The 25,130-nt window shown below is 39.7% G+C and overlaps 1 protein-coding gene across 4 annotated transcripts in view; it reads left to right on the top strand.

The window, feature by feature from the left end:
* Positions 1-1,389: 1,389 nt before the first annotated feature.
* The window catches only part of grik4 (glutamate receptor, ionotropic, kainate 4), a 337,318-nt gene continuing 313,577 nt past the window's right edge, over positions 1,390-25,130 (top strand). For 2 of the 4 annotated variants that reach the window (XM_051958363.1, XM_051958365.1), the window contains exon 1: positions 1,390-2,329. The gene's annotated coding sequence lies outside the window, so the exon portion shown is untranslated. Of the gene's footprint in view, positions 2,330-19,999; positions 20,063-25,130 lie in introns of all 4 variants that reach the window. The other 2 variants (XM_051958364.1, XM_051958366.1) reach the window with 2 other exon arrangements.

The following is a 25,130-nucleotide window of genomic DNA, read 5'->3' on the forward strand; positions in this document are numbered from 1 at the left end:
TGAAAAATTAATATCAACTCTCCGCCTGCATTACTAGACACAAATATCCCATTACAGTTCCATTTTGGCCACATATAATGGAATGTGGATGATGGGTACCACTTCATTGCATCCCACTTTGAGCACGCTGATTTCATTTTCTGTCAATAATAGATCATAAATCACTCAACACATACTGACTGTATGGTATGCAAATTGCATTAGTGATAATGCTCTTCAGGACGTGTGCAAATATGCTGCCGTGTTTGTGCATATTACAGGATTATTCATTCAGTCACTGTTATTCCTGCGGCCATATCTAAAAGCACCTGCAGGTGATTTTTAAGGAATAAAGGCCTCGTGTAGTTGTAATCTGAAAGCGATGCAGCTAAAAAAAACATCCCCAGTCTCCTGTACTAGGGAGAAAAACATCCCTCCCAAATTCTTTCTCCTCCAGTCTGCTTCTACATGATGCAGTTGTTGGATTCTGCAAGCAATTTCCCTTTTTAAAAAAAACTTTTTATTTAGTTTTCAAAAAAACAAAAACAAAAAACAAAGCATTCCCTGACAGAGGACCTTATTAAAATAAAAATAAAATAAATAAAAATAAATAAATATAAATATAGATAGACAGATAGATATAGACATATAATTAAGTTAAATAACCCAAATGAACAGACAAAAAAATTCCTTTTCAAGGCTTGTGTGTGGACATTTCTCTGCAGCCTTGGTGCTGTAATGACAGCATGACGTGATTGGTGGATGTGTTGAGGGTCTGGTGTTGGGCTGGGGGTGAAAATGTCAAGACATTATTCTAGGCTGTTCCATCACGAGCTGCTGCATCAACCTTCACCTTTTTACTGCCATGTTTGGTGTTTAAACAGACGCTTAAGTCGGCTGAGCCTGTGATTCATCCCCCTGTAACAGTATGACCTCAACAATTCTCCCACTCTGCAACTCTGGAGACTTGATGAGTGTAAGAAATGCTATGAAAATAGGAAAAAAAAATTCCCCACAGCCAACAAGCAGTCAAAGGGCAAAAAGAGAGCATCAGAGTGACCTTACTGTTCACCTATTAAATCCCCACAGATCTTGACAGATGTAAAAGTGCAAGCCAGAGCTGGGGGCTGTTTGTTGATTGGCGATAAGGTCAGAGGGAGTCTGCTCTGGAGGTTATACTTTGCACCTGCCCAGGAGGGAGAACACCTTGTTGCAGCTGATGCATACCCAGGCTGACTGAAATAAAAAATGTGTTTACACTGTAACCTGAAGGAGACAGGTAGGAGCATAAATATTTATGGGAAGTTGCAATAAAATGATCTGCTTATATATATTTACACCAGGATGCCAGAATGCAGCAACATTTAATAACATGGATTTTCCCTGTGTTGCCAGATGAGCTCTCCAGGCTGCTCCCACATGCTCCGGAGTTTTGTAACGCTCCTATAAATGCACCACGAGTCCGGAGCGCCTTGCCTTTCCACGTCTGGTCAGCCGCTGTGTGAGGAAGGCACCAGAGGAAAAATCCTCTCTCTGAGCGCGTAAGAGGAGAGGGGGGGGAAAAAGACGAGACTTCGCCCGCATCTCAATCTGCCCTGCATCTTTTCTTCCTACCGGACTGCAGTGGAGAGCTACAGCTGACTGTGCAGGACTACACCTTACAGCACAACATGTAAAAGAGGTGCTCCTTTTGGAGTGCGTTTTGTTTTGGAGAAGCGACCGCACAAAGCGAGATCACTGCCTGGCTGCTTTTTCCTCTCCCTTCCTTTGCGCTCCTTGCCTCAGTGGTAAGTGGGATGCGGGATACGCAGCATCACCGGCATCGTTAGAATAAACAGATTCCAATTCAGCTGGCCTGTCAGATTTGTATTTATTTATTTATTTTTATACATGAAAGGTAACTGGACGAGTAAAGACTGAGCAGGAAAGCGTATAAAAAGATAAAACTCTCCACCGGTGCAAGGGAGAAAAGGACTGGTTTTCTTCGGGAGGAGATAAAGTGAGCAGGGATATTTTTTTCCAACTATTTGGGACGTGGATGTCTTTTTATTTACTGTTGGAGATGATCGGGTCATCCTAAAGATCATATTTAACCGGACTGCTGTTGAGCTGATCGGTAACGCATTATTTTTCAGTTTTTTTTCATCTGCCCATCTATCTGTCCAGAGAGTGTCGGCGGTGGAGGGAGGCGCGGAACAAGATCCAGAGAACTAACCAAGGGGGGAAATTGAGTTACTCTGCAATTCCGTTTTTCTTGCAAATCCGCGTATAGCCTCCTGTTTCTGCGGACACTAACACGGGGAGAAGCTGTGTCAAAGTAGCAGAGAATTTAAAAAAAGAGGCAGCACAGGTAAGACAACTGCGTCTTTAAAATGGAAACATGCAGTAGTATAAAGAGAATCACATGCAGCGCGGTGAGGATGCTTAAAAAGAATCAAGCTGCGTTAACAAATTTGCTTTTACGCAGGAGAAGTTGAGACACTGGTTATCCACAATAGGGCCACTAATGAAACGATGCTTTAACCTGCCTCATTCTGACTCTGAATATTTGGAGCTGGCAGATTATTCCAGCATTTTTCCGGTTTTATGTTCCAGCCACGCTACCAAACTCCTGCTGTAGCCTAATTGTTGCATGCTGGGGTTGAATGGAAACTGTCCTTGTGCAGCTGTGAGTGGAGAGCAGCGTGTCAATAAAAGCTCACAAAGCATGAGTTGGTAGGAGGCACAAGCCGAGGACGTTTCCCCGTCGTGACAGATGACAGGAGGGCTCACAGATAAACTATTCACTTTAAGTGGAGTGATATAGATCAAGTGCAAATTCATTAAAGGGGTTGATCGATAGCTGCTGGAGCTACGTGTTGATTTAACACCTCCTGTAGGCTTGGAGTGTGGACTTTTACATTTTCTTTTTATTATTGCAAGGAAGCAAAGATGGAATGACTGAATGTGGTGTAGTGGTGAGATTTAGAGAGAGGACATGCACAATGGGCTCATTTTTGGCTCCACCTTGTGGTTCACTTTGGCTCTGTTTTCGACTCCACTGGTGCCATCCACAGGTTTTGATGTTGTTATTTAAAGCATGCTGGTAGAAAACCCTTCTGTTGTCGTTTAAAGTAGTTAACACGATGTGCAGTGATGCAGTAGTAGATTAAAATAGAGAATCATTCTTACTTGAGGCAATGGATATCTATAGAAAGCAGCAGATATGTTTCATCCAGGTGGTCAACTTAGTGATTTATGCAGGCTATTCTTGTCGCTATGTGGTTCAAAGAAACGCTTTTTCCTTCCTTTAATTACAGATATTAAGAATACTATAAAGAGTATTTCAGAATTATTTGCCTAATTTTGAAAAACATAATTTCTGCTTTGCTTATCATCCGCTTTTTACTTATTGAGAACTTTATTGGCAGCCACATGGTAACCACCTGTTATTGCCACAGCGGTGCCAGCAGACGCTAACATTTCTGCAAACTCAAGTGCTTTGTGTTGATCTCAAAATGCATAAATGCTGCATCCATAAACACAAACTGCTTTGCTGGCTTTCTCTCTCGTTATAAGTCAGATATTTGCTCTACGGAATCAATTGCACGTTCAAAAGTTTATCTGCAGCTTGGCAATTCAAGTTCTCACAGTGTGCGATGCCAAGTGCTACAGCTGATGCCTCAAAGGAACACTTTAGGTTTGACAGCTCAGTAATTGGGAATGGTGATAATATTGGATAGCCTGTATGCAATTATGAACTGGGCGCATATCAAGTATTTATTGTCCTGCAAGTCCAGTTCTAGCAGACATTTTGTTCCAAAACAGAGAGAGATCTGGAAGCCAGAAAAAGCAGCGTGGGGGAATTAGTCATTAGGATGATTAAATTAAGAATAATTTCATGGTTTTGGACAAGCATTGACACAAATCACACGACAGCACTGCCAAATAGCATAGTTAAAACATAAATATTGTGAGATGACAACTGAGATTACAGCTCCATGACGACAGACCGAACGCCTTTTAATGATGGAGACTGTACAATGGGTTGAAAGCTTAAGAAATTCATCTGGAATTAAGATAATTTTTTAAGGGTCAAGAATTCACTTAACATGCATGAGAGTCCATTGTGAAATTAGTCAAGACCACTGATGTCATATGAATTACTGGGAACATGAACATGAATAGAAATTGTTGAAGTTTGTGGCATAATTTAGTGTTTGCTCTTTGTTTGAGCTTGCAGTGTGACACATTCAGGAGGATTTGATCCAGAGATCCAGATGGGGTATGATTAGGGGTGATTTCTGTGTTTATTTATTTTTATGCAGTGCTGGGTATTTTCTCTCACAAAAATATGAATTGCAGGTCCATGCAGTCACTTAATCTATTATGGAAAAGCTAATTACATACATATATTTATTCCATTATATTTTTAACTTTCACCTGCTTCGCGAATTCAGTGTTTTCCAGCATAAACTGTTGCAGAAAAGGCAGAAATAGGTACATAAAAATTCACCAGAATCCACAGTATTGAAATGAAGCCTAAGTCGGAAGTTTATTTTGTCCGAGGTTCATTGAACGCTTCATGGAAGTGCGTGCTGCCAGTTTAGGGCGAAATGACGGTTGGTGCAACGTCTGTCGAAGTAAATTAAAGTGAATTATGTTAGTTCTAAGGTTTATTCTAGTAAATTTTTTTTTGAAGGAAGTGCAGTCTTTGTAGCTTACTGCTGGTTTTTCCTTTGTCACCTGCAGACGGTAGATTCTGAAGTCAATTTATTAGCTCTAAATGTCCGTTAATATCTCCATTTTGTACACTGATTAGTGAAATAGTCACACCTGCTGCTGAGCTAACATTAGCCGTGTTCCTCTCAGTGGTAAGTTAATTGAATTTAGCAGGACTTACTTAAAAAAATGTACATGTTTTTCCACGATATCTGTCGAAGTTTGACGACTTTGACTTTTTAATCTCTTTAAAACAAAAATAGGTGTCGCTCTTGCTCACAGCATCGACTGTGTACCAGCCGGGTTAACCGGAAATTGCCGTAACAAACATTAGCGGTGTACTTGTCTGCCTGAAACCAACATTAGCAAACCATTAAACAATCCCGGCTACTGTTAGATAAATAATGGACTTGTAAAATAACTTACATCGTTAAATATTATTGTTTAGTCTTGCCTTTTAGTGAAAACAAACAAACAAGAGAGACAAACTGGAGCAACTTTTGTCAGGAAATTCTGTTCTGTTATCAGTTGGATTAATAATGTAATGCAGCAACTTGTGTTTCAGTGTTTTATGTCAAGCAAAATCTTGCATGGCCTGTTAGTTCACAGCTACAATTGTCTGAAATCATTCATTTGGTAAAGAGGAATATGAAAAATGACCACACAATCCTGTCAACCAAAAGTTAATAAACAATGAGACTGAAATATTGCTGCAGTTGCCATAATTAGTGGAAGAAATAACATTTTATTGGTTTCTATTGAAAGACCTTTTTAGTTAAAAGTCAAACTCAAATTGACTTGCTGCACACAGATAAAGCCCTATGTTTTCCTGCATTTGACATTACTTTTTAAAAGCCTTTCACCTATAACAGACACATGAAAATATTCAATTTGCTTTAAAGCTCAGGTATATGCAACAGAATTCTGCATCACGACTCGGCGGACAGGACTACTGCACGTCCCAGTCCAGCTGCAGAGGAGTGGCCTGCAGGTAAAGTCTCTGTCACAGATGTTCAGACCATGGGGATACCACTTTTGAATTCTCACACAAATGCTGTAGGTCTATTTTTAGTGATGCTGGCAACACTTTATGGCTCTGTTTTTGTGCTGCACTAGGTGGACATGTAAATGTGGCTGGATAACACAGTTTTATTTGGTCAAATTTAATTCCTGTACCTGTTTGTAAATTTCTCAGCTGTGTTTCATGGTCTCATTTGAGAGATGGGTGGAGCGCTGCTGCTCACTTCACTCATTGGCTACTATTTATTTGTATGTGTGCTCCAGAGTTCACTCGTTTGCAATGTTGTGCCTTACAAAACGGTGTGACTGTTTTAACAGAGCGCTGTGGACCAGTGTTGACAGCCGGTGTACCTTGAGTAGTAGTTGGCAATTAGGTTGAACCGAGGGTCAGTTTTTCAGTACGTTTGGGGCCTTCACTGATTGTTACAGTGGCAGTGCAGTGACATAGACCTTAATGTGTTCATGTAGTTCGTTGAATCTTAATGTATATAATGTACTTAGAGATATCCCACACATAATCTATCTTTGATGCATAGCACCTATAATATATATAGCATTTGGCCATGGGCCAGGCTGGGCTCTCAGACTGCGATGCACTGAACTGTTGACTAGAATAAACAAATGTCTGGAAGGGAATCAATGTACATACCCTGTACACTTTCTGCTGTACTCAGTATGGACAGCAATCATTTAAGATATCCCTTCATTAGCCTTGATATTGATTTAGCAAACCTCTTGTAAGAAATTCAACTTTAAGATGGTATACAACATTTTATAATGATGAATATTTATGATTATGGTAATTGATGTGCCCTCCACTGCTACAGTTTGTTGAAGGTTGCATGATTACTAGCAAAACAAATATTGTTAATTAAAGAAGCAGCACTTGAAAAGAAATAGTGAGCATCTCATTTGCAGAAACAGGAGCCTGCTATTTATTGAGCAGTGATTCAGATCCACACATCTGAATCAGTTTATTTAGGGGTTAGAAATCTGACATCTGAAGCATGGCCCACATATGTTTTGGGAGTTGGTTAAAAATAATGATTGTAAAAGCTTCTGAGAAGTCGAAGATCATTGGGGTTTGGTGTGTCAGGATTTATACAGATTTTTGCAACTGAGGCACTATTTAGAGAATGATATAAAAAAAGAAAATTTTGAGATGAATCAATTAATAGTCAAAATGTTTATCTTGGCTTATCAATCCAAATTAAATATAAAAATAATATCCAAAATATATATCTGATTGGAAAACTTGAAATGAAATGACACTGATTATATTAAAAAGAAGTGGGAAGTTGAGGCAAATATTCAAATTGCAGATGAGCAATGGGATAATATAAATCAACAAATACGGAGAACAACGTGCTCTTTGATATGGAGGGAGCATGGGTGGAAAAATGTAAGATTATTTAGAACCCCATCCCAAACAAAATATAGGGATACAAGTAGTTGGCGACAGTGTGGTGAAACGGTTGCAAATCACGTCCACATTTTTTGGAGCTGTCCTTCAATAAAGAGTTATTGGAGAGAGCTCAAAAGTTGTATTGACAAAGTACTACAGGCAAATATTCCTTTGAAATTTGGGACACTATTTTTTGGTAGAATTGAGTGCAACAATCAAAATCTGAATATCAAAATGTTAAGAATCATGTTATTGGCTGGAAAAAAGGGAATCACAAGGAAATGGTCAGTCAGTCAATATGGAATGTTTGAATCCTCAGATTGCTGTCTGTTGCTGGCTCCTGAAACTGCTGGCTTTTTAATGCAAGGCAGCTTTCATTTTCTTTCTTCTAAACATGTCTTTTATAATCCATGCTAAACAAGTTATATTGCAATTGCAGAAGAATGAATTAAAAAAATTCAGTCACGTGAGCTGAGTTACTAATGGCTGTATCGCCAAAAACGTCAGTTTGACCCTTGCTGAAAAAGCTATGATGAGTGCAATTAATCATAAGCACATTTTGAACAAAATTAGAGAAAAAAAGTTTGTGTTTTGTGCAGTTGTCACCCAGAATAATAGAATATTCTGAACCATCTTGTCTCTTTAACCCTTTAAGCTGCAGTCAATTCCAGCCGTTTTCAGTACAAAAAATCGCTAATATTCTATTTTTAAATAAAAAAAATTACGAAAAATACGGGGAATATTGGACGCGCATCGGGAGGTGCATTTCCTTGAAAACGACCGATTCGGGGATTTTATACCGACTTCAGGACATGTTTTGGACAAAATAGTTTACTGGCTTGTGTCATCTGATGTAAAAGGTTGGATTATGGCCGTTTTTTGTGGAATCTTTTTTTTGTGTGTAATAATAAACCCGGAAATGTGAGTCGCGCTGTGTGCTTTGAAGCCGTGTATAGAGAACGGATGGATGAATATTTGTTTTTGTCGGACAAATGTGTTTTTCTCACCCGCTGTGGTAATCGCATCTGAAAGTGGTTTATACCGGCGGATTCATGAGAATCTAAGCTTTCCATCGGTGTATAGTGTTTGTATAATCGCGTTTGCACCCGTCGGACATTCTTGAAATTCCTATGCAAATTAGTAGGTGTACCGCCGGCGGTACACTGAAGCTTAAACCACAGCCTTAGAATATATATTTTTCTCCTGTAGTTACTCTTGGCTTATGTATATATCTCAACTCAGTATACAGTATGCCTGCAATATATATTTTAATGCAAGAACATTGCTTTCATTTTAGCTTTGTGCTTTTATATCTGAGAGGTGTTGGTATTGCACTCTCGTTAATTTACAGGTGTGTTACATTAGTGGATGCATGGCCTGACTCACAGGCTTTGTGTGACTTTGCTTCTGAGGTCTTGTCTGATTGTGTTGAAGGTTAATTATCATCAACCACTCTCTGCCTCACAGTGAGGGACAGAGTGACAATCATTAGTCCTTAACAAAGTCTCTTTTCCTGCGAGTGGGAAGGAACAGCGCTGTCGTGCTCTGCATCTGCCCTACTTCATTTAGCCAGCCGTCACTGCCGCTTGCTTACACTCGTGACTGAATGCTCACACATATATTCGGTATGCATTGAATATGGATTTTTTTGAAAAGCTGAGGTGATTTTGTCTGTCTGCTGAGCAGGCTTCCTCTTTTCATCTTAGCTATCAGGGGTCACGCTTAGCATATTCATCGTGCTAGTATGGTGGACTTATTCACTCAAGGTTACACTAACAGTGTCCTTCACATGATAAACAGAGCATCCTAATGACACTCAGATATGCTTCTCCACCTTCCTCATTTCCACCAATACTATACATTACAGGACAGTGCTCAAGGTTGAGTGTTCAGGGCAGATGCTTGAAGAACTGCAGTGAAGTATAAGCTGGCATAGATCCACAGATATTGGGACAAAATCCCTTAAATCCCTTGTACTTTTACTTGTATATGGACACTTTCCTTTAATTCTAGTTAGTTTTCCTTGGAAGTCCTTGCCTGTTTTCACTTCCATCCTTAGCATTTTAACTTGAACTTTACCTAACCTGAGAATGACATTGAATTCCCATTTTTGTCTCACTTAATCATTCAGTCTGACATTAAGCTCTTGTTAGCCAATTTCTGTTTAAAGTGGCTGTATTTTGTTTTGTTCATTTGCAGTCAACATGGACGCTATGTTAGCAATTTCTCAAAGCAATTAATTTAACATCTTTAACAACCATTGAACAAGTATGTCTATTAAAGTGATGGTGATTATGTATGTTGGCTTAAAACACTGTTATAACTTTGCTGATCTCGTTTTTCTAAGTCAGAGGCCACTTGTTTTTAACAAAGGAAACGGACTTCAGCAAGTACACAATGCACAATCACCAGATCACTTTAAATTGCAAACAAATCTGAGATGTGGCCAGCAATTCAGAGGTCTGGAGCCACACTAGCTTTACCCTGCAATAAGCTTTATTTCCAAGGTAAGTACAGTTCACATTGCTTCCAAACTACACAATAATGCAAGTTAGAAATATTTATTTGGCTTTTTCTGTAAGTGAACTTTAAGACAAGATGTAAATGATGATGTTTTTGTTCTCTGAGCAAAGATAGATGACGCCTTTGAAACTTTACCTTTAGAGGCTATCGTTACTTTTTAATAGCAGTCGCCTAAGACAAGACAGCAGCACGACAAGCTTTCCAACTATGTACCTTAGTAAATCACAAATTCAGGCCTACAGATTCTCTTTGCGCTGTGGAGCACGTTGTTAAAGCGCTGACATTTTCTTTGTGCCCAATATTTTGACTGAGATGAATGTGGTGACATTACTTTGTCATCCAAGCCCTTGTAGGTCAGTATTGATCTAGTTAAGGTAATACAAAACCGAGAAAGTCAGAATTGATTTAGTTTCAGTCAAACAGATTCATGCTCAGACAAAGCAAAACAGAGTTCAATGTTGCAACAAAACTGCTGGCTGTGTTGTGCAAAAATACAACACAGAGAGAAATCTTGCTGCTAAAACGCCGTGGGGAAGCCCAATTTGTAGCTACCTTTGCAGGGATCAAAGTTAGGTCGTATAGGGTTACATTCTGCAAGCAAGTATTGTTGTCTGCTGTATGTGATGGACTTTTAAACTGAGGAAGGAGGAAAGAAACTTTTGAAGTTGTTGCACAGCATGCTGTGAACTGCTGTGCAGTGCAGTTTGTAGCAAAACAGGAATTACCATGATGATGAAAAAATTAAAAGGAAACCAATTGTGAGGTAAGTCTGTGTTGTGCATTATCTCAGAACTGGTTATTTCTTATTCGTCCATTCTTTAAATGCTTGTTAATCCTTATTGTTACCCCACAGAACAATGCCAACTTGTAAAGAATAGCAGCTTTGTTGCTTTCTGTGTAGGCAATAATGATGTAGTTTTCTCTTGTGTCCTCAGATAAGACTACTTTAAACAAACTACTTTTTCAAAAAATGTGCTATATGCACTCAGTGGCCTTTTTTTTGATAGACCTGTAAAAGTTAATGCAGTACACTGGAACAGCAATAAATACGTTTCTTTTGTTTTATTTGATTGTTTAGATAGAGGTATTCATTTAACTGTATGTTTATTATTACGGTTTTAGTTTGCAGTGTCATTAAACTAGTCCATGTTCAGAAGATCTTCTAATGTTTTCCTCATCTGATTAAAACGTCCAAGATCTTGAATATTCAAAACACAATCAAGATAATTATAACACCATGTACTAAGTACAACAGTATGGGGGTATTATTGTAGCAAAACTATTTGTCAATGCGAATCGAGAGTTGTCTGTCTGTATTTCAATCCATGTGTCCAAAGTGAGATTTGTCAGTGTGTAAAAGAATTTGTCTATGTAAACTGAGATTTGTCAATGTGAACCGGAATCTTCAAAAGTCATCTGAAAATTTAAAATTTGTACATGTAATAAGATTTGTCCATGCATACAAAGAGTTGTCCATGCGTAAAAGGAGTTGTCAATGCGTACAAAGGCATTCGTAGATGAAAAATTTTCATATCCCACTACACATCAGCAGAAAATACAGACAACTCACCAGTTACGAGTCGTTTGGTTTCTCAATTGGCTGTTTTAATTTCACGTGACTTTTGCTACACTTCTGCCGTGAGTGAGATTCGTATCTGAAAAACATATGGCTTTTAGCTCCCTGACCACAGGCTCACAGGCTCATCCATGGTGGCTGCGTTCCGCTCTGCTGCCCTGTACCACGGCAGTTCCCGGCATCTGCAAGCCATCAGGTGGTGCTATGCCCCAGAGTCTTTGAGCGTTCGCGACATTGTGGGGCAGGGTGTGGACAAGATCAGTGGTGTAGTCTAGTTTTTTCTAGTGGGTATACTCCAGCCTCATAAGCCAGGTCAGGTTCTCATATATGTGTGCGCACGCACGCACGCACGCACGCACGCACGCACGCACGCACGCACGCACGCACGCACGCACGCACGCACGCACGCACGCACGCAGCAGCTCCTTTATTTCAAACTACCAATTAGATACTTATAGACATTATAGCGTCAGCAGCTCCTCCTCCTGCCATCGGGTAGAGCTGATGTTTCCTCTCCATCGGGTAGAGCTGATGTTTCCTCTCCATCGGGTAGAGCTGATGTTTCCTCTCCATCAAGTAGACCTGATGTTTCCTCTTCATCAGGTAGAGCTGATGTTTCCTCTTCATCAGGTAGAGCTGATGTTTCCTCTTCATCAAGTAGACCTGATGTTTCCTCTTCATCAGGTAGAGCTGATGTTTCCTCTTCATCAGGCTCCCTTTCCTAAACTTTAACCTTATCTCCAGCTGTAGTGTTTCCTAAAGCGGCAGTATTCACAGGACAAGCAGCAGGCTTATTAAAACATTGAAATAGTTTCATTTAGCTTTGCTTTCTTTTTGTTATTTTTTCTCCACTGACTGGTGTTTTATCATTAGAGGTTGTTGACTCATGTCCCTCTTCTTCTAAGCCAGGGGTATTCAGCTAAAATTCAGAGAGGTCCAGTCAGAGAAAATGGATTAAAGCAAAGGTCCAGAACATCATAATGTCTAACTAAGTTTGTGTGATATATGTTGCTGTAACCTGGTAGTTTTATTAGAGTCTGCCTGTAATCAAAAACTGACCGTCAAATAAATTCAGTACGGTTCAAAAACATTTTGACATTTATTAATAAAGAACTTATATATAACTGTATATCTAAAAAATAAAGTGTAGACCTTGAAAAAAAAACGTGGCTGAACAACCTGAACCAACTTATTAACATCTTTAACAATACATAAATCTAATAAATGTAAACATTTGAACACATTTTTTTCTGTCTTATATCAATCCCCTTATATCTCTGCTGCTTTATGGGAGAACTGACCTGCTGCCAAAAGAACCGGCTTTTCTTTGGAAGCCGTGCCAAAAGCTCTGAAAAGTGTTGAACTTCCATCACTACTGTCCTCCTCTCTGTCGCTCATCTCTCAACTGCTTTTTGAAGGCAGAGCTGCGATGCAATGCAGTGACGTCATTGGCTGAGTAGCGTCACGTGGGATGCCTGAACTCGTACATAATTGGTCTGTGTGTTTCTGAGCTGATAGACCAATGATAAACATTGGAAAGCTGCACCGGTAAAATAGAAGTGACCTGTCAAATTTACACCCGTATAGACGGTGTCTGGGTCTGGATCCGGACCGCGGTCCGCCTTTTAGTCAGCCCTGTTCTCAGCCAGACACCGTCCCCCGTCCCACACAACTTCTGGCTTGCAGATGCCGGGAACTGCCGTGGTACAGGGCAGCAGAGCGGAACGCAGCCACCATGGACGAGCCTGTGAGCCTGTGGTCAGGGAGCTAAAACCCAGACCTTTTCAGACACGAATCTCACTCACGGCAGAAGTGTAGCAAAAGTCACGTGAAATAAAAGAGCCAATTGTGTAACCGAACGACTCGTAACTGGTGAGTTGTCTGTATTTTATGCTGATGTGTAGTGGGATACGTAAATTTTTCAACTACGAATGCCTTTGTACGCATTGACAACTCCTTTTACGCACGGACAACTCTTATTACATGTACAAATTTTAAATTTTCAGACGACTTTTGAAGATTCCGGTTCACATTGACAAATCTCAGTTTACATAGACAAATTCTTTTACACACTGACAAATCTCACTTTGGACACATGGATTGAAATACAGACAGACAACTCTCGATTCGTATTGACAAAGAGTTTTGCTACAATAATACCCCCATACAACAGCACGATAAAACATATAGTTGAACATGTCAAAAAGGTTTAAGATGATCTGTTGTGCTGGATTTTCTTTTTATATGTGTACTTTATTACGTGGCCATGGAGTGTATTTTCCAAACTACATTTTAAGCACACATTTATGCAAAAAGATAAATATTATTCCATATGAGCCAATCTATCTGTTGATCTGTTTGTCTGCATCCATTGAATGAGAAGATTGCGAGAATGTCAGACGTAAAAGTAAATAAACTCTTAAAGTCTTGTCACAGGAGAGAAAAGTTCTGGATGTGGAAAGCAAAAGAGAATTCTCTGACTCTGTTTTGAATAAGTGCTAAGCCGAGCAAACATGATATTACATCTGCATGGGCCATTTGCAATGTGCTGACAAGAAAAGTGAAGTAAGATTCATGGTCTCATTGCGTACTTGATCAATTGATGGATTGGACATGGGAGCCCAACTCTCTAAAGTTGTGAAGGTTAACCAGCTACCACACATCCATCCTTTAGCCTTTGAAGCATGCACACAGCAACTAACCATAGTGCGAGTGAAGACATGCTGCTGCAGTGAGGGGGGGCATTTGCACGTTACATTTAACAGTCTAAGATAAACTCAAGACAAATCCTGCTTTCAGATACATTTTTCAAAATGTAACAGAAGTAAAGCAAGTGATTAGGCAAATTGTAAACCCACAGATCCTAGAAGATAAAAGCTGAACAGATTGCACACAGTTTTTGCAGAAATTGACTACTTTCATCCCTTGTCATCTTTAGGACCCATGTGCATCACAGCACAGCATAGTACCAGGTCATGGACTACAGTATATGTATGCGCTTCCTCTTGGGCTTATCTCTTTTCACATTTTTCTTACTGCAGTGTGCCTGTCTGTGTCCACAGCGTGCCTCTGGGAGTGGTTCATCTGTCCGTCTAAAATGATCCATATCCACTGCACTACTTGTCAACTGTTTGGACAGTGATAGATGAGAAGGAGAATATGTGCAAAGCAGGCTGCCATAGATAAAGCACTTGCAGAAATTCTGACCTACCTGTGGTCAATAGCAAAATGAAAACCTAGATGGACACACTATACTGAAGTGTTCCTTATCTGTCTACACAGTTACCAAAGTGGTGCCACAGACTCGCTCAGTCCTTGTTGGTATAAAGATAATTCTAAACATATAGAAAGCTAACTTGGGATTATATTAGTACTTTTAAATCAAAGTTTGGAATGTGATGTTTCTTGTAATTTTAAGTTGCAAGAGCAAGGGTTTTAAAGCTGTAACTGTAAGGGCCTTTAAAGTTAAATGGAATGACAGAATAATTCTGCAACCATTGATTTTATAAGCTATGACAGCTGTTGGTGGCAAATTCAGTCAGTTTTAGCCATTTAATAAATGAAAATATTGGCTGTCTGGGTAATGTGCTTGCAGCAGGTATCAGCCCTAGTTACACTTAACCTTTTGACAAGACACTGCTCTATCACTTTGATGTTCTCTCTAGTAGGGGTGCAACAAATAGTCAATTATTTGACTAAGACTGATGACCAAATTAGTTGCCAACTAATTTAACTGGTGAGGTCATTCTGTGTGCTTTTCACATTGATTTGGAATGATCTGGCACGAAGGCATTACTGCCTACTAAAGTGAAATGTGTCAATACCCAGCATGAGTCACTACCTGGTGTGATTATATAAAAGCATGGACCACCTTCTCATAGTCTGGGGACATATAGACCAAGTTTCCTACTAATCTCAACACAAAAGAACCAGTGAACACTGGATCAACCAATAATCATAACCAAGGTTTCTGTCAGTGTATTGCAAGCTAAGCAGCCTCCGAAGTTGATCCTCCGCTGGACCTTAAGCATGGGTGAAGAAGTTTTTCAAACTATAGTTATTGTGGGGCAATTTGGTTGGAAACTGACGTTATCGATTAAAAGCTTATCAGTGGTGTCTAACTGTTGCAACTCTACCAAGTCAACTACATTAGTCCGTTCCCACAAATTTAAACCGTAATGAGCACATGTACCTGCGAACAATAAGTGTCTGTGATTAAAAATGCCTGTTCGGGTACAACCCAGTGTTGGAGTTGACAGGGAGCAGCTGAGTTCTTAGTTTGACTCCCAGCCAGCAGGTTCTTGCTCCGTATTATTCCCCTGCTTTGTTTCCCCACATTCCACATCTCTATCATTACAACATCCAGTAAAGGACCAATGCCGAAAAAGTTATTAATTGAAATTAATTGGGCTCTTTGACTGTTTGTGTGTTATATCTTGTCCTGCTGGTCTGTGAAACTAAAACTTTTCATTGGTTAATAACAAAGTTTGTTTTTCTGTTGTCTCCTCAATCTTCTCCTCATGTACCGCTCAGTGGCATGCAAAATACAAATGAGATGGCATATTGATCGTTTTCTTCCAAGGTAAACTAAAGCTAGTGCATTGACTCAGGCAGTTTGCAGCCATTTATTCACACAGTCTTACAAAGCCCTTTAGGTCAGTGTACATCTGGGTGGCTTTCAAAGACGACCTGTGTAATGGGCTCTGAAATGGCCTGAGTCCTAGACTAAACCATAAGGAGGGGAGAGATGTGTAATTTCTCTTTGTGCTATGTTGACACAGATAAATGGTCTTCTTGCTGTAGCCTCATCCTCATTATTATGCTACAAGGGAGGTTAGACTTTCACCACTGCAAATCAATAACACATTAAAGTTGTAAACTAATATAGGATATACAAGCGGACTGAACAGCTCTTGCTCACTTTTTTTGAGGTAATCATCCATGATTAATGTCTAATTTCACAGATGTCTTGAACTGCCAGGGGTTTGTGTTTGAGATGAATACAGTATGATATCATTTGCATGATTAAGCTTTGCTTTTGATATCTCTTTGATATGCCTCCCAAAAAGCTGCATTTTGACTACAATTTGTAATTCTGATGTCCAAGGTCTGACAGGAAAACAAGTAAATTACACACTGTGAAGTACAATTGCCTGTGTACAGCGAAGAACCTTCTGTAGCTTTTAACTGGGGTGCTCCTGGCTGCACAATACTGGACAAAGCAATAAGACAAATAGTGTGCGCAACCGACTCCAGCTGGATACAGGTGCAGGACAAACAACATCTACTGCAGAAAAGAGGGACTGTCCACAAACTGAAATTTCTAAGCTTCCAAATTTTTAATTGTGCACCGAGCTCCTGTGCACTCTCTGTTGGTGTCTCTGGCCTCACCGACCTCAGCGACGTTCATTGTTCTGTTTGTATTGTTGCTCTGTTCTCCATCTGCTGTCCTGCTAGTCCTACCTCAGCCCCTCTTGCTATCCCCCACCCCCTTTATTCCCACTGTCACCCTGAGCAGTCGAGGCCGATGGCCGCGTACCCTGAACCTGGATCTGTCAGAGGTTTTTTTTTTCCTGCTTTCCCGTTAAAGGGTTTTTGTTTTTTGGTTAATTCCCACCTGTTTGCTCTGAGGGAATCCAAACCTTACTACGTGAAGTGCTATGAGATAACATATGCTGTGAATTGCCACTATACAAATAATTGAGTTGAAATGAACGATTTGATCCTCAAGCTCTTTGTCTGGCAAGCTTTTGAGTTTGAACCTATTTGCCTGATGAAGACCTGAAGTTGAAACGTTGCAAAACTTTGGCTTGAAAATTTCAGTGTGTGTGTGATTAGCCTCTCATTTTCCTGTTCATGATACTTGTTGCCATAGCAGCCAGTCTCTACCTACCACTTTGTGTCATTGTGTTGATGAGCTATAAAATCTAAGCTAATGCAGAGGTCCGTCAGTACAAGAACACAGTGCAATTAGTCGCTGTCATGTTGTCAGACTGTGGCTGTTGTTTACTTTGATCAGGAAAAAACAGAATAGTAGAAATATACTGAAATGCTAAGAAAATGACACCTACTATGTGATTCTTTTCTTCTCCACTGGGGAATTTGTTGTTTACACCTTTATTATCCTTCCAGTAACATTATGTTAGGGGAGGGAGAATTTTCTTGAACATGAGGACCTATGAATTTGTTCTGTTGGACACAGATTGCAGAACCTTTTGTTTTTAGGTCAAGTGGCTTCTAGGTAAAGTACCGTTGCTGAGGAGCAAAAGCAGTAGTGCAAACTGTATATCGTCAGCCACTGTGAAACCAGACAGTTTTTTGAAGAATGTAAAGCAAGTCCCAGTGTTTACATATTTCCATTCATGGTTTAACAGCCACAAGTAAAAGCTGTGGGTAAACGGTCTCAATATGGCACAGCTTTGCGACATGTTTGGGACCACATTTTTTTCTATTTGAAATGATAATTTTCCATGAAGTAATAAAAAGTCACCACACAAATGTGATGTCAGAAGCATATGAATGGTAAACAGTGAAATTTTACATTGATATTTATTCAGCTAAAACTTAAGCTATGACCCCAGTTCTCAGCCCTCAAGACTATCATATTAATCTAGCTCTGTTTGACTACTTGTCCCAATAGTGTATGCAGAAAATGAACATTGTTAGAATTGATCCTCATACATCACTTCTAAAGCTCCCCATCTTGTGAACCACTCCTCCGTGCCTACCCAGTTCCCCTTGTTGGCCTCCATGCCAGCCAGCATGGCTTGCAGCCTTGCATTTCACTTTGATTTGTGAACAGGATTTTTTTAAAAAACATCAATATTCTCTTTTGAATCATGTCCAAATGGGCATTTTATGGTGGTGCACACAAGAAATGAGCTTTCTGTTCAATATTGTTGCCCAAACACCTCTTATTCCTTATCTAGCTCTTTAAGTTGAACATTACAACTCCACTTGCCTTCAGTTGGCTATAAGAACACAATCAGTGAGTACCATACTGTATTTTTCTATATATTGTGGTTCTTAAGTGCAACCTTAATACCAAAGACCAGAACCTTCTCTAATTCCTGTTTTGGAAGCAGTCCTCAGTGGAGTCTTAAACCTCATGCAGAGTGTAATCTGTTGCAGAAAAAATTGCATTCATTTCTCATGTAGGTTTCAACAACTGCTAAGCTTGGTCTTGTGATAAAAAAAACCCACCATTTGGCCCGGTCCCTAGGTGCTGGAGCTTAACATGGCGGTCTAAAGTGCACTGTCTACCTTTACTTCTTTTTTTTTTTTTTTTTTTTTGCAATATTTGTTTCTCCTGCCATTCTTGCCATTTGCATTTTTCTTTCTGCTCTTCTTCATGCTCACTCATTACCTTAATCTCCCTTCTGGCTCTTTCCCCAACGTCATCCTGATTGAGCATGGGAACAAGTTTCACCACTTTCCATTCAGTTTTTACTGTGGAACACTGTTCAGTCCCTGCAGTCCCACTTGTCTCTAAGGTGAAGTGCTTGGTGATTATGCTTTCCATGTCTCTAACCTTAGATGTATCTACGTGAATGATGGAGGCCACTGCATCTATAGTTTTCCTTTAATTCTGCTTCTAGCTCATTCAAGGCTTCTTCCTGCTTTTGTTTTCCACTTTACTCTGTCTAATCTGTCCCAGCCTGCTACAGACGGACTCTTCCTTTCTGTTGCTGACAGCATTTAGTCCTATAGAGCTGCTATCTTTGTCCCCATAGTCCTCATCAACATGCACTTGTAGCTTTATGGGTCCCCACTATTTCTGCTAAGACCCCTGAATGTACAGCATATGCTATATGACTTTCCAGTCATTCTAATTGGCTAGTGGGGGTCGTGAGTCGTTTCACATCTGGACCTCTCAGCTTGATTGACATGCGGCAGCGGGGAGCAGTCATATCCCAGGTGCAGAGGCAGTATGTCCTGGCCACTTTTTAATCATGCTCTCCAGGCTGGGGCTGATAAGAGATGTAAGGGTGATTATGGTTCAAGGAGGACGTCCTTGTGCAGGGGCCTTGGGATTATGGCTCTTCACTGCGTTCAGACTCGGGGAATGAATACATCAGTATTCAGATGGTAGTCTCCTTAGGGGTTACAGAGTTACTGGAGAGATTTGGAATGGAGAAGAGAGAGTCACTCCGTCAGGGAACGCGAATCGAATGCCCTAGGATTGTGTGTAATCTGTGAACTCATTCCATTCTGATGAGCACAGCAGATGACAGTAAGGGTGTTAATAGCATTTTGGATATGATGAGCTTGGTTGACCTTAAAACTCTGTTCCCACTTCATTTTCAATATATGAATAGCACTGATATGAACTCAGGCAATGTTTCTGTATAAAAGGTGTGAAGAAATGTGACTGTCTGTCCCTCTCTGATAGTTTCTAGGCTTTTTATCTGATTTCCAGAAGTATTGTACTAAACAGAGGGAGATCAAAAAGGCCCAAAAATAGCACAGCCACTTTTGCATGTTGGGCTGTGCAAAAACTGACTGGCTGGGAAGGCAGAGCCAGGGGTCACTTATCACAATGTACAATGAAGAGGAAAGTCAAGAAAATCTTGCATTCCCAAAAATTTCACCAATTTTTACATTTGAAAATGTACATTTTGCGTATATTTGTAGAATTTCCCAGCTTTAAACATTTCACATAAGTAGATAAATGTATTGCTCATATGTAAACAATGTCGTACTGTAGATGTGAAAATCCTTTTGATGTTGGAGTTCTGGCGTGCCGGCTTGGACTGATGCATCACCTCAGGTCACCTTGTATCTTGTGTTTACAGATGAACATGAATGCTTTGCAATGACAACCAGCTAACCACAGACTTTTGTGCCTTTTGTGAGAGGTAAGTAGATAAGAGTCTTTTTATAGAGACACACTAGTCGACCACTCTAACGTCACTGAGAATCTGATTAAACAATCTGGTCATATGCTGGGAACACAAATATAAATCATTTATATCTGAGAAAAACCCGTTACTGTAACGCTTTGAGTTGTTGTGCTTTCAAATGGCGCTGTGCGTTTTGTGTGTGGAAGAGGTACGGAAGAGGCGGGGGTGAAAATTAAGGAGAAAGAAACACTAAATCATTGTAATCAGTCCTTCACTAGGCCGAACAGTCGGTAAATCACACAATGGTCAGCCACACATGGCTTAATGGTTCCCAGTGCTTGACTCAACCATTTATTTATGAGCATAAGCTATTTGCATCTGTTTTTCTATAAATATTCTAAAAGGAACATTACAGTATATTGCTGCAGTAGATTGCACTACATTTGATTACTGTGCATACATTCATGATGTAATGGATATTTTATGTAGTACATAGTGACATAAAAATATGCAAAAAGTGTATTTAAATTTGAAATAGTAGGAGCCGGATCTCCTATTGTATATCTATTATCTATATGTTTTCCAGAACTGGATGTTGCATCCTTTTGAAATGGCTTGTTTTATTTTATGAGCACAGTGGCAGGAAGAGCTGCTGTAACTGCCATCCATGCTCTGTGTTTTAGTCAGCTCATAACAAGGAAAAAAAAAAGAAATTGGAGGTAGATAATGGAGACATATGATTATATTCCTGAACCACAGACTTCTCTGGACATTAGCCCTTTCTTACTGCACAAGGACAAGGATCAGTCTGTGTCTTTATATATTACAATAAATATCCAGAGATTTTCACAAATCCTGTATAGTCATTCTGAAAGAAATCTCGCCTACGTGCATCTATGAATGTTCATACTTTTCAAAGATTATTTTTTTAAAAGTGCCCTCTCTGCCCTCCCTGTCTGGCTCTGGCTCTCTATTTCATGCATGTCTTTTATAAGTAGAGATGCATGGAGAGATTAAAAGGTGCAGAACAGATTGCTTATAATTACCTGTATGCTCACACTGATCACATTATGTAACCTGCAATGAGGAGACTGGAAAATTGAAGTCTTGCTGCCTGAAGCTTTTCATTTAGCCTGCAATATATGTGCCCAGTTCACACTTCTAACCTACACTGCTACACTGCTACACACACACACACACACACACACACACACACACACACACACACACACACACACACACACACACACACACACACACACACACACACACACACACACACACACATGCAGACAACAGCCCTTTGCGTCTCTGCTGCACGAGATCCTTTATCATTACAGATTCATCTTTTCTGACCTTTTCAAGCATGATATTCATGAATATATGGATAATTTTTCACCACAGCCTACATTAAGTTGTCACTGTTACATTAAGAATAATATTTTAGGAAGGATTTCTATTTAGTGTAGTTATCAGCTCACTGACTAATTTGACTCTCATTCATTTCAGTCATTTTTGAAATTATGGAGAAATATTACATTGTAAAATATGGTTAACAAGGATTCTTTGTGTCATGAGCTGGACATGATTTGAATGTGGGCATATGTGTAGGTGATAAAACCAAATGAATGAATATTTTGTGTTTTTTTTGCGACTAGACTATAGTGCCTCAATTATGCCAATAGAAAGAATATATAATAAACCCAACAGTGGTGTAGTGGTTAGCACTTTTGCCTTGCAGCAAGAAGATCCCCGGTTCCAACCCCGGGGTGGGCCTGGGATCTTTCTGCATGGAGTTTGCATGTTCTCCCTGTGCATGCGTGGGTTTTCTCCTGGCACTCCAGCTTCCTCCCACAGTCCAAAAACATGCTGAGGTTAATTGGTTACTCTAAATTGTCCGTAGGTGTGAATGTGAGTGTGACTGTGTCTGTATATGTAGCCCTGTGACAGACTGGCGACCTGTCCAGGGTGTCCCCTGCCTTCTCCCGAGTCGGCTGGGATAGACTCCAGCACCCCCCATGACCCTAGTGAGGATAAAGCGGTTTATAGAGAATGGATGGATGGATAATAAACTGAAGTCATGCAGTGATGTATGCTGATGATCTCTGGTAATCATTTCTTTGTGTTATCTGGAGGCAAGTGGTGCAGGGGTTCATTTTGTGATTATGTGTGCTAGAGGTTTGAAATAACTGCAATTACTTGTAGTGCTTCAGTAAAGCAATTTCATTATGTAAAAGTGATCCTATATGTAGTGTACATGTTTAATTTTTGTGAGACTGCTTTTGTTTTATGGCTATAGATATTGGCTGTTGAATTTGTTGGGTGGGCTGGGGAATTTGTTGAGTGTGTTTGAGCAACTACAATAAAAAGAGAGCAATGAAAGTGGAGGTGATTGTCCATGTTAAAGAAGCAGCAATAGACAATGAAGTGTCAATCTCTCCCTGTCAGTTGCAAGTTTTGTGCAACTTTTCTGGGGTTGCATGCATAATTGAAATGCATTACTATGTGACAGTTATTCTGCTGTGTTTGTATGAGCTAGGACATTCATTGCATCAAAATAAATGCACTTAAATGTCTGAGGTGGGGAAAAAACCCAAAATGTATCAGATTAGCAAAACTATGCTCAATTTTATTTAGGGACTTCTTGCTGATGATTCAACTTTCATTAGCAGCCATTAAGATATCTAAGTTCCTAACATATATGATGGAAATTTCCTGCTGAAAAACACTTTATCTTTTATTCCTATTAGGAGTTACATTGTGATAATTAGTAAATATCAACAGATGGATAAAAGCCTCACAAAATCTCCTCTAGTAAAATTTCAAAGCAGCTTAAAGGTTGAGTCTAAAACATTTGCAGAACTTGTGTGAAGTAGAAGAAGAAAATCTACAGAAACATTCAAGCACTCAAACATTCAAACTAACATGACGAAAGACGACATCCTTGCCTGAATATATAAAGTGGGATCCAAGTGTTCAGAGTGACACAGTTGTTGTAGTTTTGCTATTGTACACCACCACAGTGCATTTGAAATGAAGCAGCCAATATCAGGTTGACATGTAGATATTCTGCTTTAATTACTCCACCAAGAAACGCGGCACAGTTATGTGACGATGGGTGTTGGTTTTCCATCCGTTTGTCTGTCTGTCCATTTGCGACATTACTCAAAAGCAAACAGATTTGAATGAGATTGTCAGGGAAGGTGAGAAATGACCCAAGGACCAAGTGATTACGTTTTGGCAGCGATGCGGCTGGTAGTTTGGATCCACAGATTTAAGTATTTTCGTATCGTTGTGAGATTGCATCACAGTGTCACTGTAACTATGACTACAAGTGAACACTATGTCCGCTGCCTGCTGATGATCACATGACTGCGATCCTACAACAAATTGACCGCTGCTGACCACGAATTGTTTAAAGACTTGAAAATGAAATGATACCACGACTGAGCAGCCTTGGCGGAGCACTGTGCTCTCTGAGTGCTTTTCTTGTTCAAATAATGCAATAATTTCTGCATTATTTACGTGTCGATGCAAGAGAAACAGACCATGACTGGGCTGGCAAAAAACAAAAGGTGAAGGAATGGGATGTTCTTATATGGCCAAGTCAGTCAACTGACTTCATCCTAACTTGGCAAGCGTTTCACTTATTAAAGATAAGATTCAGAGTAGACAGACCCCAGACAAGCAGCAGCTGAAAGTAGCTGCAGCAAAGCCCCAGCAAAGTATCTCAAGGGAGCAAACTCAGGCTATTTAGGCAGTCACTGACTGCAGAAGATTTGTACCCAAGTCTTAACAATAATTTTTGTATTTAGAATTGTGTTGGTATGTTATTGTTCGATTACATTTGAGCTTGTGAAAATGGATGAACTCATGAATGCATGAAAAAGTGCAGCAATTCCTGAGTGGTTGATTTAATATTTTTGTTATACCCCTTGAATTATAGCTGGAAGTCTACACTTAAGTCATATCTTTATTGCTTCATTTCATATCCATTGTGGTGGTGTACAGAGAGAGAATTTTTAAAAAGAAGTGTCACTATTCAAATACTCTGGGACCTGAATAGTAGTGGACAGAAATTGTTGGAGCAGTGACTGGCCAAAAGTTGTTTCTTTGAATTTGAATTTTTGATTGGAAAAAATAAGAAATAATTGGTAAGAACTGTTCCTACACATACTTCTAGCCCAAATCTTTTTACAGACTTCAAGTATTCCCCAAAAACTGCACAATTCCACTCACTACACACCTGACTTTATACATTGCAGCCATTTTCTGTTAACCAAAAAACCTGTAAACAGGACTTGCCATTACCCTAATATGGGCTACTTTATGTAGTGGAAAATTAAATATTTAAAGCCGTTAATGGACAAAGCACATTGTTTACTGTGTATACTTAGTTTGGAAGTTGTGCTGGTGAAACAGGTCAATGTCGCCATGGTTTTTAATTGTTTTAACAGTTTTCCAGTGTATTATGAGCAGTCGCAGCAATCTCTAAAATATGTATGGTTAATTCCAGTCTGCGTTTGAGCCTCTGGTCTGCTTTCAAACATAATTATTGTTCTCTACCACCACTGCCAGGCAACAATGCTGGTGCCTATTTGAAGTATACAGGAAAAATAGAGAGTAGTACTCAGTTGGATGGAACCCTTAATCACAAGTTACATTATTCCTTGTCTTCCAAACTGCAATCATGTCAGTTATGTTGTCATAACTAGAGCCTCACTGGCAAATTCGGTGATTAGTATTGTGTGGATACTAAGGCTGAAATGATTCCTCGAGTTATTTGAGTCATTTTTTGATTACTAAAATTCCTCGTGGCAAAATTCTCTGCATCGAGGCTTCATTTAATCCACTGCATACTGGACCCCAGGTCACTAACTGGTGGACCGCCATCCGAGTCCGGACCCATATTTCATCATATATGGACCCATACCTATAATCAGTTAATTGTAAGGAATTTAAATTTCTACCAGGACGGTTATTTCTGTTGCACAGTGCGCTCACTTCCGTTTTTGATGCTGTAACATGCATGCCACATGAGGAATTCAATTACTTGATTAATCGCCAGAATAATAGATTATTA

Source organism: Acanthochromis polyacanthus, chromosome 13 (genome assembly GCF_021347895.1).
Source record: "Acanthochromis polyacanthus isolate Apoly-LR-REF ecotype Palm Island chromosome 13, KAUST_Apoly_ChrSc, whole genome shotgun sequence".
NCBI lineage: Eukaryota > Metazoa > Chordata > Actinopteri > Pomacentridae > Acanthochromis > Acanthochromis polyacanthus.